Source organism: Zerene cesonia, chromosome 5, assembly GCF_012273895.1.
Source record: "Zerene cesonia ecotype Mississippi chromosome 5, Zerene_cesonia_1.1, whole genome shotgun sequence".
Taxonomy (NCBI): Eukaryota; Metazoa; Arthropoda; class Insecta; order Lepidoptera; family Pieridae; genus Zerene; species Zerene cesonia.
The window spans coordinates 2,441,680-2,456,231 of record NC_052106.1 but is presented as its reverse complement, the minus strand read 5'-3'; the positions used below and the strand labels follow the sequence as shown (position 1 = coordinate 2,456,231).

The following is a 14,552-nucleotide window of genomic DNA, read 5'->3' as shown; positions in this document are numbered from 1 at the left end:
AAATGTATGATTAGCTGTAAGCTTGAATAAATAAATAAAAATCAAATTGGGTTGTCAGTTTTTATTAATAGAAACTGTCCTGAGAACACCTTGCAAGTAATGTAAATGTGTATTAGCAAAAAATATATATCTAGATGTCAATTTGTCTCTCAACTTTTTCTTTTCTACACATGGCCCCACTCATTTTTGCCGGATAATGAATAGGCAATATTATAAGCCTGTCAAAGTCATAGCCAATTAGTCAATGTCAAATCGCAATCAGTCGATTGAACTGTCAGATCTACAGTAATCTATCGTTACTTTGTTAGTGCGGTGAAAAATAAATAAATATTAAATTCGTTTGCATAAGAACTATTATATACTCAATAGATACGTGTTCTTCGCATACTTTAGCCACCGTTTGAAATCATGTAAGTAGTTTTTTTATACCTGAAAGTCTGGAAACTTGCGCTCTAAGTGCGGCGATGTTATTGATTTTTCTTGCAGACATCGAACATGATTAATTATTATATTATTATGAGTAACAATGAAAATATGTAAAAATAAACAAAAAGCATACAACACGCGAGTGACTTTGAATTAAGATATGTTGAGAAATAATGGTAATTAGTGTTTTTACCAAACAATACCTTTCATGACCGAAGGTCGGGTATCATTATTAGGAAATAGTACCACTGAAAGGCTAGATTGTTAGAATAGAACTGTATATAATGTTTCTTTATGAATAGAACAAGTAAATTGTGTAGTAATAAGTAATTTAAAATATTTCATAATACATATAGATTAAGTTTTTTTTTTGTGCACACTATTGACTTAAATTTTACAAACATGTAAACTGATATTAAACATTATGATGTACAATTATTTACATCTAAATTGAAAAGGAATAAATAAGAGAATTAGGACAATTTACTTATGTTGTAGTTTAATTCTTTACATTATTTCCAATAAAAGAAAAAGCTAATTTTTATTCTACTACACTTGAGTACATTTATATGATAACAATGCTGTTAAGTTGTTGTTGTTTGAAGATCTCTGGTGTACAATGCAATATTTATACAGTCATGCAATGTTTTGTTATGATTGGGGTGCATGATACGAAGACCCTAAATTTAGGGAAATGCTATTACTTTCAATAATAGTCTTAATGCATGCCACAAGTTGGGATAGGTCAGGTATGGAAGCTTGTGTGACCATTGCATAAATTAAAATTAGGATAAAATTTATTATTATGCATATAACAACCATATGAACCAAAAATTTTAGTAATTTACAAAGTTCTGAGACATTATGTGGTTATATGTGTACTTCTAAATTAGAAATACACATTTTACATTTTCCTTTTAATTTTTCAATTCAGTTCAAAGAAAGCTTCTTAATCTTAGCATAGTGCTTATTAATGATAATGTTTAAAAAAATTATGCATCTAAAAAGGCATTGTATTTATTGTGTTTCAAAAGAGAAAACTGCTAGAAAATGTAAAGTTTTAGACATATTATTATTCTCTATTTTATTTATTTGCTGTAAATTTGTCACAATAAAATATAAATATAATGCTATACATATGTTCCGAATATTTAAAATTTTATTAATTGTCTTTTTGAAGAAGAATTTTGAAAATTAGTGCATAGTACATATATTTATTATTTTTAAAAATGGAAGAGTATAATATTACATCAAAATAAATTTGAATGCCCTTGCATAAATGTAATGGAGTAGTGAAATTTGCATAGTTATTCACAAATGAACATGAAAATTTGTTAAATAAAAGCTGTATAGTTAATGCTGCATGGTAAGTGGAAAACTAGTTTTTATTAAAATGCAATGTCAAGGTTATTGTACACACCCAACACTATGTTGTGCAAAATGGTAATTGTTTTTGTTATTTACTTGATATATGTACTCCATTTATCTGTCTATGAATATCTCACTATATTGTCTGTGCCAGACATGTCAAAATAGAAATATATTTAAATACATGTTATCTATAATGAACAAGATCATATAATGATAAGGTATAATGTCTTCAGAATAATTTATTATTGTTTTATCTCTAGATTTTTCTCTCTAGAATTTTTAGTTAAGTACTCAACACAGATGCATTCATACAAGATATATTTTTAATTTCTAAAAGATCTATATTTCAAATCTTCAGTTAATAAAATCAATATTAATAACTTGCTTTTAAAGATAATTAGACACTTTTGATAAAAGAGCATTTGAATAGAATATAATTTTGTATAATGTAAGGGTTTTTTAATGCATCTGTTCCGCATATTACAAACCAATAGACAAAAATTAACTCATTGCAATCTACCGCTAAATAGAATCGTATTTATTATTACTGTACTATATACTTCCAATATGCATATACGAAATAGGCAAAATAGTGTCGGTAATATACTGATGGCTATCAAGGGTGGCGCCGCACGCGATTCCGCGGCGGTGAATGCACTCCCTGTTCGATTTTAGTCCTATCCTTTATAAGTGCCTTTCATTCAGTGGAGTTAAATAGTGTCCTGTAAACTTATTAGCTGGTTGATTATATAGTTTTTTAAAGTACGTAAGATATGTACACAAATTGATACTGCGATTTACGAAAAAACTTTTCAACCGACTTCAAAAGAAGAATGAGATCCTCTTCTCCTCCTCTACTCTCTCTTCTTTTTTTAAGTTATTTGACTTTATTTTTTTGGGTTAGAAGAAACTCAGAACCTTTGAGGAGATGATCTGATTGAGCTTATATGGTTTTTTTTTTAATTTGGTCTAGTTTTGACAGTTTAAAATGTTTAGTTGAGTATAAGATGGCTTTATTGTTAAATTATGTAATCGATAATACCAAAGGTGACAGAAGTTGTTAATTCGTAGCGATGCTTTTGCCATTATAAATCAAGCAATTTATTGGAAATCTGATCAATTATGATTAATGATATTGATAACTTTTATATTGAACTATGCTCACATCGGAATCAATACGGGCCACGCTTATATTTCAAGTTTCTATTTTAGTATAACCCAACCAGAGTGCTTGTGGAAGAGTTACAACCATTTACAATGATTAATAGTGTTACGTTACTTTTTTTAAATTTCCAATTGATAATGTATTTAATTCTACAATACATAACCTACAACCGATGAACCGACTTTTGAGTGAAGACATACAATTAAGAACTCAGAAAACGATAACTAAGGAATAAATTCAAATAATTTTCCAATCACAGGTCGGCATAGATAATATAGATTGATATTACAAAGGAGGAAATTCTAAAATCGTTTTCTTACACGACAATAGCCATTGTTTACAAACGTGTAATCAATCGAGCTGCTTTATATGCTCTCGAGTCAATAATCTCCCGTCGATAGCTATTTTGCAGGGCGTTCACCTTTTGTCTGTTTGCCCTATGAACTTGTTGTCCATTGAACTTTTTCCTTAGATCATGGATTTTGCGATATGCTTGTTGAATTTTGCACTGCGTAAAAAATATCGATGAAGGTGTAAGGTGTGTTACAGATAAGATTTAACTGTTGTATGATTTCTTTAATAATAACTAGCAAACCCGGCAAACTCCGTTTCGCCACCAGATAGATGGTTTCGTTTTCCCTGCTTTTCTGCTGAAATTTTTCCTGAATTTTCTTTGCTATAAACCTCACGGAGCCCGAGACCTTTCCAACGAATGCAAAACCGTGGAAATCGGTTCGTGCGTTCTGGAGTTATAGCGTCAGGAAGGAAAACCCGACTTATTTTTATATAGTAGATGTGGCTTAAACAGTCAATTAATTTTCGATAAATAGGTAACAAGTATGCATACATTCATACTTGTTAACTATCGAAATGTAATATACTAGACGTTCGTCCCGGCTCCGCCCGGATATCAAGATTCATGTTTTATCCCAAGAGAGCATTTAATCGGAATAAAAAATTTGCTATCACCCAAATCAGCTCATACCCTGTCTGTATACCAAATTTCATCGAAATCCGTTCAGTACTTTCAGTGTGATTGACAGACAAATATACAAACAAACTCAATTTGACGTTATGTTATATGTAGTGAGATCATTGACTGACCGCAAATCATTCCTATGTATAGTATTCGTATAGATAATGTGTTTAAAAAACTAAATGCTCTGCAAATATTGAAAAATTCTGCTTCATCCTTAAAACTTTTGAAAAATCCAGAGTTCATTCTCATTACTATGAGAAAGAGAATATAATATGGCTGCCGGAGTTTATCCGCATATTTGGCGGTTTCAGCATTTTTGCGCTTCTCAGGTTTTCTGCAGTGGTCGTTTTTATTCTGTTTAATATTGAAAGCGTGGCTTTCGAAACAAAATTTCCAAACTAGACTAACATTATATGTGCCGCCCGCGGGCAAAAGCAATTATGTGTAATTCTGATGCATAGCGATGTTCATAATTTTAATACGAGAAATAAGTATAAACTAATAAACTGTTCCTTCAGACTGTCGAAAACTAACAAATCTTTCCTCAGTAACTCAGTTCGATTTTATAACAAACTACCTAAAGATATAATAAATTTACCAGAACACAAATTTAGAAAACATATAAAGTGTACTCTCATTTCTAAAGCCTACTATAAAATTGACGAATTTGTTAATGATATGAATATTGAATGGAAATTTTAATAATTAATTGTGAATTGTATTTTATTTATTTTTAAGGTTATTATTATTTTTAAGTAATGTTTTTGAAATATTGTTGTATTGACGTTCGTAAGTGCCCCTTGGGGGTTTAAATCGAAATAAATAATTTTGACTTTGACTTTGAAAATAAGCGACTGCTAAGTATCATCAAAATCCGTTTTATGTATTTTGCTTGAAAGAGTAACAAACATCCGTGCATTTTTACGTTTCGCGTTTCCGATGTTATAACTCAAAAACTAGACATTATACCAATTTAATAAATTATTACATTTTTACAAGCCACATCTGTAGCAAGTAATAGAGGCTATTTTCTACCCCGAGTCAACTCAAACGAAGCCAGGACAAGCGGCTAGTTCAAACAATAGACATAGTAACAAAGACTGACCATAGATAAATGAATATTTAAAAAATTCCACTACAGCCTATGCTATTCCAAACATATGGTTCACATTGGCTGCACTTATTCGTTTTTCCAGTCTTTATTGCACGTGCTCTCTTGTGAAAATGGTCCTCGATTCCTTTGTGCTCGTCAACCTATGATACTATTGAGCTGACGCGGCGTGACTGGACACTACAAAAAATAAAACGCTATGAATTCAATTCGGTTAACTATATTATGTTTCATTATAACCGACGTCTAAACTTCTAAACTCATGTTACAAAGAGATAACATTTGTGTTTTGTCTGCATGTTTGTAATGTTTTCACAGAATAAGTACTGCAGTAGAAAGCAACCGGCATCGTTACTCAATGACATAGGCTGTATGTGTACCACGGGCGAAGACGAAGCGAATAGCTAGTAAGAAATTAAGCGAAAGTTTCATTGTACTCGATGTTTATTGCGATTATAAATGTAGTGTTATTGATTACCTACGTGATTATAAGTATACAGTGGCTTCAGCACACGTGAACATGATTTTTGACGAATTTTACAAAAACTGAGATTGTCTAACTCAAGAGTATAATTTTAACGTCAATGTAAATTTTACTAGAATTATTATTTTACATGGGAAGCTGTAAGAAGAGTAAGAAGATAAATCCAATTAAAATGCAATGGTAAGATACGTTCGATCTTTATTAATCAATATTGTAAAATTGCGCTTAAGTATGGTACCAATTATGAGTAAAAATCTGACCGCTAAACTTGAACTTGATTGATTTACAATATAAATATTGTTTTCGACTAATTGAAACAAAGAGTTACTAAATAACAACCATTTAGAGCATTAATTGGATAATAATAATAATTCAAAAAACGAAGCGTCTCAACTTCTTTAATTTTTTCAGTATGATCGGTAGTAATTACCATCCATCGCTTATACCTTGTAAGTGCATAGCGGACATTATTTGAACCTTTGTATTAAAAAATTGTGCAAGGAGCGTTCAAACTGTAATATTACTTTTACGACAGTGTAGACGACGGGTGAAATAAACGGGCTGAGTGGGCGGTTTAATTATTAACTCTATTATAAAGTATTACGGTGCTGTAACCTATCTCATAATTCTAGTGCCTTCAGGCTGGTAAAGGCAAAATGAAATACTAGAAGGCAGGTTATAAACACGCTGGTGCTGTTGACGTTTGGAGAATGTTCGTGTAAAATGGAAAGCTTTTGTTGAAATCATTGGTTAAAATACGGTTGTAATATTCCATATCATCTTATGATGAGGAACGTCAATTAATGTTATTTGAAAAATAAGATCACTTAAAACCATTTTTGTATTTCGATAAAATTTCGATATGTTATTTTGCCGGATATTTTTAAATACAAACGTTATTTCGGAACTTCTTTTATTTATTCGATTGAATAATCAATATGCAACATAATTTTCATTCGAAATGATCAATAGTATTCGAACAAGAACTATCTATGTCTATAGGTCATGAAATGAAGACTCATTATTGGCTAAATTTTTTCTTTACGCACTTTTTGTACCATGGACCTTCAAAATCCATTATATTTTTTTTTTAATTTCAACGCCCAAAATATGATAAAATAAAACTCGACGTAGGTAAATAGGACTTAATTTAATACCTGAATCTAATAAAATTTCCTAACACCACAAGGCTTGCACGTCCCGAAAATTTCTGTTCCCCGTACATTCCAATAAAGAAGGACAAGACTCTAATAACAGGCCCCTCTAAGCCCACAAAATGACACCTTTTCGTACGTTTTTAATATCTACCTTATATAAAGGGAATAAGGTGAATCTTACCTTGACACGTTGTTTGTATAATAAATAAGAAAACAGAATAAGTTTCGTGAAGTTTTAAGTAAGACACGCCGCGGGAATAATATAAATATGCGTAATGTTTGTATTGGTTATGATCTGAATATTGGGTTATACTTTTTGAAATAAAACGGGAATACAGATTATGTAAAGGGAGGATCAATTTTAAATTTAGGTTATTACTAATGGAATAATTATTGAGAGTTACGAAAATTTGGTGAATATGCCTAGATTTTATTTCTATTATACATATGTTTGGCGGTATTATTGCCTTAAATACAAAAAGTTAAGATTTTATTATAATTTATTATTTATTGGTTTCAGATGGTTTCTAATACTTGAAGCAGCATTCCACATAAGGTAAGCTATCTCACAAATTTAAAAGTATACATGGATGTCATATTGTTTTCATGTAATAAATACCTTTAAAATAGCGTAATTACAAATAAAATTCTGAGACTACAGTGCTTAAAACGACGCACACACAAGTTTTGCTAATTTAATTTAAGATTTTTGTACGCCTGTTTGTTGTTTGATTTTTACACAATAAAGAATTTTCATTTATTCAAGTTCAATCAACGAGAAACGCATTGTCGGTACACAGGGCCGCACGCGCACATGCGCGATTTACTAAAACTATTGATTGTACTTAAAAAATTAATCATTGTTAAATTACTATATTGCTTGAAGAGTATTTTGACAAATAAATTATAACGATTACGCGTATATTGGTTTTTGATCGTTCAAAGTAATGTTTAGAGGCATCTTTGCGATAGTTTTCATTCGTAGCATTAGGTTTTCAACATACTATGAAATTTAGCATATCTGTCACACATTTTTCTGTTTTGATAATAAAATGGATCATATCAATGGATCATCGATAAATTTAAAACATAGTTTTAACTCAAGTTTAGATTTTAAAGTGAAATATGATAATGGCCAATCCACAAAGAACACAAAGAAATAATAGTTGTTATAGAATTAAAGACATAGTCCACATTAATTTTTTACATATTAATACTACAGCTATTAAAAAAAGGAAATCTAAATTTGTTTCACGATAATTAATATTGTATTGTGGGAAATGCAGTATTCGTTACTGTAAGTAATTATTGTAAAAACCTCGTAAAAGGATCCAATCCCATTGGACACGTGTCATTATGGATATTATAATTAAAAAGATTCTGTACAATATTGGAAATTATTTAGGAAATAATACATTTTCATATTATGTTTATGTACATATTGAATATTCTATACAATAATATAGGATTTACTTTTGAAATTAATTCTAATACAATAATAAATTAAATAGACAAGCGATGTATTTCGGTAAATTTAATTTTAATACGCAGTTAATATAAGAGTGGCTTAAAGCACACAATAAATACTCGCACGTTGAATATCTCCCATGTTTATAAACTTAATTTCTTATCTTTTATCTTTTCTTTTTCTTTATCTTTTCATTTAAAAAAATAACTCAATATATATCCAAAATGTCTAATTGGCGTAGTTTTAACAGTTGGTTTTACATTCATCATTATTCTTGTTGAATTAAGCGCTCTCTCGTTAAAGCTCAGGTGCGCCCCCTTAATTGGTTTCATGTGAATGCTGAAGAAATATAGCATGAGATCAATATGAATCATAACTTTGTAATGAGTTATTAAATTGCGTGTATTTTTAGCAATACAAGTGACTTGTTTTCGCGTCGTTTCGTTATAATGAAAATGGTCGATTTTATAAGACGCATAAATTTGTATATTTGTACACATATATTTACGTCTGTTATATTCATAACCGTTTTAAGTTTACAACTACTTTTAATAGAACATGAAGTTCTATTACATTTCCATGTAAATAACTTGACTAAATCAATTGTATTATGTATTGCTGAAGTCAAAAATTATCTCTTCTTCAAGCCTGACTGGATTTGTATGAAATTTAGATAAAAAAAATGGTACAACGATAGTTTAAGACCTGATAAAGGTCATTTGATAGTTTTTGTTCCGGAAATTTTATTTTACGGGTTTATATATTGGGTGGTGGATTCATTCAAGGTAACTTAATTTTCCCGGCGTCAATTATTTCCGTCGCAGACAATTCGTTTAGCGAGCTCTTCCTGAAAATTTGTGCGTTGTAATTAGTTTTTGACTCTTAAATGAAGTTTCAAAACTCAAATAAATAGTTTGTATGTTGTGTACGTTTCATTCAACGACAAATACTAACGGGTATTTCTGTATTAACATTTGTTTCATACATATTGTTTGTTACTAAAGAGTTAGCTTATTTAATATGAAATTCAGTGTTTCGAATTTCATTTTAAAAACAGCGTTTCACATTCATCTTGTGGTTGAAGCGGAATAAATGCATCTAATATTTGAATATTACTAAAACAGTGGGATGTATCCGAACGAACGTTTAATGGATTACATATTTTTGGTGGTTAAATAAGGCTACTATATAATTCACAAGCGGTCCGCCCCGGCTGCGCCCGTGGTACATATATAGCCTATAGCCTTCCTCAATAAATAGGCTAGATAACACTGAAAGATCAAAATCGGACCAGTATCAGTTCTGGAGATTAGTGCGTTCAAACAAACTAACTCTTCAGCGGTATAATATTAGTATAGATTCTTTGCTATTTTTATATATATACAGGCGATGAGATGTTAAACCATTTCGAACTGCAACTTAATATAAGGACATTTAAGGAAATATACGTCTATCAACAATCGCCTTTAGATATAACACATAATTTTTATCGTATATTCTAGAATATATGTGTCGTGTATATATAAGGTAGATACGTTCTTATTTACATGTAAAGCGTTATATTTTCCCCCGTAATATTTAGTTATTCATGTAAAATATAGTATTAGGGTATTTTCTTTTGATTTTATTTCAAGAAACAATGCTCGTTATTATTTCAAGTCACGTCTCCGTTGTCCTAAATAGAATATTTGTCTGTTAACTCTTAATTCGGAGAAGTTATTCGAGAAAAAATATTACTCAAGTTTTAGACAAATATATTATTACCTAATCCTCCCCTCCCCGTCTCCGTCCGATTTGAAATATAATAATAACCTGATAAAAACATATATGGGAAGGAAATTACATAAATGTACTAGCACACGGCTCCACCCGATAGTCATTTATTGCGATTGAAATGAAAAATAAAGCATCCTGTCTTTTAAGCTGGATCAAACTGCATATGGTGTGCAAATTCGATTAAAATTGGTCGAGTAGTTTAGGAGTCCATCGCGGACAAACAACGTGACACGTAATTTCTATATTATATAAAGATTAAGAAAGGTTATGTAATAATAAAAACAGTTTGAATGAAAGCTGCTTTTAATAAAATATGATAGAAAACGTCAAGCGAATTAAACGCATCTTTTAAATAATGCTGTGATTCTTGCTTTTAATTTTGCTTAAAAACCTTCATGAACAACGATCTTAGTGTGAGCTTTTTTTGTTTCGATTAGAGGCTTTTAAAATTGAGTTTAAATTTTCTGTTTTTTAGAAGTACGTAGGTACGTTTAACAATAGTCACTTTTAAAACAATTTTAAAGGAATATTTTATTTTGCTTTTCACTTTGGTAACAATGTCAGGCTTTCAGCAATTGTGTGCCGAACAAAAAGTGGGTTTTCAGTTTTCAACATCAATATTTTTTACGTAGAATGTTAAAAATGTATTAAGTCATATTTTTTTTTTGTAGATTGTAATGTGCGTAATAGTGATATACTTATTTTTTTTTAAACTAACTGCGCATCGTGGTTTCACCCGCGTAAATCCGTATCTCGTAGGAATATCGGGATAAAAACCTATTGCCTATATGTTATTCGTACCATATTTCAGGTTTAGTAGTTTTTGCGTGAAAGAGCAACAAATACACACACAACCTTACAACCACCATTTATTAGTAGGATAGGATGCTTCATTTAATTTTCATTGAAAGTTAAGGAAAATCATTAAAAATGCCAAATGCAATGAAAAGTATACATAAAATATAATCATAAGTATATTCGGCATGAAGAAATAGTATTCGATGCCTAATATATGACTAAATTAATTAGTTTAATTCGTTTTGCCTACGATCTATTATGATAATTCTATTATGATTATGATAAAACTTAGGAATAAAGTGGTTTCCAGCGTTGTAGACATTCGATGTAATAAATAATACGTAATTGACAGCTTATTTTCACTCGGATAACGGTATTACTGAAACAAACTTGAGACAACCTCTAAAAGCGAACGTAGGCGTCGGACTTAACTTAATCTGTTCAGTTTTCATATATGCGTTTTTATATCATATAGTCACATGGAGTCGTCTGCATGGCGCCGGGTGGTATAGTACATTAGCGTCATGGAAATCAACTAGCCTTTACTTATAATACAAGTTTGTTATCCTTTAGTACTAAATTATGTATAATTATTTTATTATATATAATTATTTATTTATATGAAGTGGAAATTTATAAGTGCCCCATTGCTTACGTATTGCGATAAAGTACCATTCTTATGTTTAGTTTGATCGTTTGTTTAAGGAAACAAAGTGAACTTTATGAAATATAATCGTAAGTATGTTTAAATGTCAATAGTTCAATTCGAATCGCAGTTACACTTGTAACCGAGCTTACCAAAAACGAATGTGTAAGGTTCTCGAATTGAGATTTTTTTTTTTTGGTTTTCTTGCATGACGACTCCATGGATTTTTAACCGATTGGCGTGCATCTTTTTGTGTTTGATAGAAAATAGATGCGATTTGGTCCCGTTTTAGAATCTGGAATCAGGGAGAACTCGATGAATTCTTTGTGCAAAAATAATTCTTTTTCATGTATATTGTAGTACATTTTATGCATTAACGAAATTTTTTAAAGAATGAAATGTATGTATACCTAATCGGAAGAAAGTTGTTCCCACGACACAGGGAATCTTAGTGTGGCAGCAAGGGTTCTTAATCTATATGTTACAATAATTTTGGTAAATAAATTATTGTTTATTGTTTATTATTATAATTTATTAAGACTATGCCTTTACGACTGTAAGTTTAAAGTTTTCAGCGGTCGAAAGGGCATATATTATGACCGCGTTTTAGCAAATCGCGTAATGAAGTGGGAGTATCGTAGCATATTCATGGAACATGCGTCAGCGATGTGGGCTGTCGTAGCAGTTATGTGACGCAGTAGCCGCCTCTCGCACTTGATTTTGGACGTTATTCAATGAAAAATTGTTATTTTGTTCAATGCTTATCTAACTATAATGGTTAGTTTTCTGGCATCCATCCTAAGATTTTGTTGGATTACAAAATCTTAAGATTTTGTCTTTTTGACTCCATTTGACATTGACTCCTAACGATTTTGCAAGATGAAGATAAAACAAATGTTTCGCTGCCACATTGTCCTATATGCCAATATTAAAACGGTTTTCGACAATTCGACTGTATTTTTTGTGTTTGTTACTTCATACTTTTTTATTGGGAACCAATTTTGGTGACTTGAAATGTTTTTTATTCGAAAGCTGTGGCCTCCCTCCCTATTTAAATTTGGTCTAGTTCTGACTATTTGAAGGCGGTTTTGTTTTTTTTTTAATACTTCAAATTTCACAAACAACGGCACCGTTATTTATAATTATAAATAACGCTCTACGTAAAAGTTAATTTTCAATATTATTATCCACGTATTATCGTGTATCTACTATCTACAATTTGAGACTAACAAGCGTACATAGCATGAACATGTTATTAAGATACAATTAGCGTTGTTTATTGAATAAACAGTGGCTTGTATTGAATACGTTATAATTTCTGAACATGATTGTGGAATTATTAAGGCAAACAATAATATAGTACGATGGTGGTTAAAGATAGACTGCACCAATAAGCTGATAAATGGTTAATGTTACATCGGATTATAAATTCAGATTTAGACTGAATCATAGGAATAGTCAGGCAACTCAGCTAACAGTCTTATTGATTATACAGGTATATTACTTTTACTTATTAATAAGTACTACCTCCATCACCTATTTCAATCACCACACTTATTTCATCACCATATGAAAGGTTGGGAATTTTTAACATCCTTTATAAGTAAAGAGATGGCTGATTATTTGACGATTTTCCCTCCGATCTTTTATTTTCGCAACAAAAATAAAAATACGCGCGTATAATGTCTGTATAAGTATTTAAATTCATAAAAATCGTTATGGCCGCCGTATGTATGTACCTTTTATATTTTAGAATTTGCTGTAAGCGGACACGACACGCGTTGTTCTGTATTCGCGTTAGCTCTCTCACTCATTGTGGTACTGTCGTGGTAGTTTGTTTCGAATTTATGATTTTGTTTTTCTTTCATAGAACCTTCTGGTCTTAACAGCCTGATCTCGCGTGATGCGGTGGCCAAGGGATATAGGAATACATATATGATTCGAAATATGTAAACACATGCTGAAATATCTATCGATTAGCACAACGTTCGCAGTGGTAAGGTCACGTGGGTAGACACTAGAGAGCTAATCGGATTTAGAGTCCCAAAACTAACATTAGCTCTAAGGTATTGCGCTATCCAAGTCTCGATATAATGATTTTAATTTAGAACAGCTAAGTTTATTGTTGTATTTATTTTCGTATTTCATCAAGCAGAAAATAAAATATGAGGAATGAATGAAAGGCGCTAGTGTGTAGATAATGGTTAAAGATTTTTAAAGTGAAAAGGGAATTTCCATATGTATCAAAATTAGTTTGAAATGCAAAATTAAATTAAGAAAATTTCACCGTATGTAATACCCCTTCGCTTACATCGTCAAAGGAAAAGTTATACAGTCTCGTATTTACCTGGATTCCGTTCCTCTGAGATTTTCAGGATAAAAACTAACCCATGGCGTGTCAAACTATCTTCCTATTCAATTTCATGTAAATCGCTTTAATGAATAAAGCATGATGGAGAGACAGGCAGAGTTTCTTTCGCATTTATTAGAGTTTACTAAATATTATGTTTGGGTATTATTAAATTTAAAAACTAATTGTATACAAATTAAAGTATTGCGTGATTCCCTCACAGCGTTATTACATAAAACTTTAAAGTATTGAACTGTTCATATACCAACAGGTCCGTATTGATTAACCATGCATTGGCCTACATAGAGTTAGGTAGAACTCCATTTTAAAACTACACGTGGATTCGGCTTTAGGAATTATTTTTATATTAAGCTTTGTATTGAAGGTATTATGGGATTTAAATAAGTGATGGGTAAAATTTTTTTGAAAAATTCGAAATGGCGTCATCGATTATTTATGAAACTTATTGATTCCGATTTTCAGATGTACCGACTGTACATCTGAAAGTCGGCTGTCAACTATTTTCTCTTCTACTAAGTGGAATATATATAGAGAGAATATAAATAAGAAGTTTGCTTTAACCTGTGCATACGGAATACTAAAAATAAAAGATAAAAATCCTACTCCCACTAATATTATAAATGCGAAAGTTTGTAAGGATGTGTGTGTGTTTGTTGCTCTTTCACGCAAAAACTACTGAACCGATTGCAATGAAATTTGGTACGTAGACAGCTGGACAACTGGACAACTGGAATAACATATAGGCAACTTTTTGTCCCGATATCCCTACGGGATACGGATTTAGCTAGTTAGCTAGGGCG

At 30.9% G+C, this 14,552-nt stretch overlaps 1 protein-coding gene across 1 annotated transcript in view; it reads left to right on the top strand.

Moving 5' to 3' along the window:
• The first annotated feature begins 269 nt into the window (after positions 1-269).
• Positions 270-14,552, top strand: part of LOC119840306 (kinesin-like protein unc-104) — a 72,618-nt gene continuing 58,335 nt past the window's right edge. The window contains exons 1-2 of the mRNA XM_038366859.1: positions 270-410; positions 7,214-7,249. The gene's annotated coding sequence lies outside the window, so the exon portion shown is untranslated. The remainder of the gene's footprint in view (positions 411-7,213; positions 7,250-14,552) is intronic.